Consider the following 1,222-nt stretch of genomic DNA (forward strand, 5'->3'; position numbering starts at 1 on the left):
TCTAAGAGATTTATAGGTATCAGCTATTCTTTTTCCTCCAATAACCCATTTTTCAGATGAGGAAATCAAATCATAACTCATGTAACTTGATCAATATCACAAAGGTATATACAGTCAAACTAAGCATATATTTGTGGGACAGGTTTGGCCACCAGGTCACCAATATACAACCTTTAGTTTATGATATTTCAAACATGTAATTGAGGAAATTAGTCTTTGAATTCTGACTTGGCATCTCTGCTTGCTGACCTTGTACTTTTATGAACACTTGTAAAATTGTGATAAATTACATTATGTCACTTAATGTAGGTTCTCTTTTCTTCTTCCTCCACATGGATTATCTGGAACATTCAAGTCCTGCTGATCTAGCTTATTCTGAATACCAGTAGAGATAGTTTGATATAGGAGAAAGCCCCAGGCTGAGGTTGTTCTAGGCCTGATGCTGTTACTAATCCTTTGTGTTATCTCAAGTAAATCACATCTCTCCTAGGTCTGTGGCTCCATAATGTAGAACTGGGGTCAGGGTTGTAGTTTAGTGGTAGTGTACTCACCTGGTATGCACGAGGCCCTGGGTTTGATCCCAAGCACCACGCCTCCCAAAAAGTACAACTGTACTAAATCCATGGCTTTATATTGTGTTCTGAGAACTCCAACATTTCTCTCCAATAGTGGGAGGGGTTGTAAAAGAAGGGGCAGAGAGAGAGGAAGACCAGTTGGGTGAACAGGCTGTAGTTCCCCACTTCTAATTCAAATTTAGCAGTTCTACTTTCAGCTTTTAGATTTTTTTCGCAAGGGACTATTCCAATATCAAGAAGACAGTGATTGAGACTGGGCCTGGTGGTGCATGCCTGTAATCCCAGCGCTTGGCAGGATGAAAATAGGAGGATCACTACAAGTTTGATCTATGCAGGGTGACCCTGTACACCCTGTACTAAATATATTTTAAAAAAAGATCAAATAAAATTTTAAAAAACCCAAAAAAGGTGGTACACACTAGACCTTTTATGTATCTAAAGTTCCTGGAACTTTTCTTGGCTTCTTTTATATCCTTCTTGTTAAAGGATGATGTATTTTTAAAAAAATCCTGCACACAGTGGGGGGGGGGAATATATATTTGTCTTTTCCTCCTTTCATCTACTTAGCAGAGAAATTTAACAGTCCAAAAGAAGGACCAGCATGGAAACTGCCAGTGATTTCACTAAGTGTTCAGCAGGATGCTTTA

The sequence above is a fragment of the Octodon degus genome, unplaced genomic scaffold (assembly GCF_000260255.1).
Source record: "Octodon degus isolate 3935 unplaced genomic scaffold, OctDeg1.0 scaffold00130, whole genome shotgun sequence".
Classification (NCBI taxonomy): Eukaryota; Metazoa; Chordata; class Mammalia; order Rodentia; family Octodontidae; genus Octodon; species Octodon degus.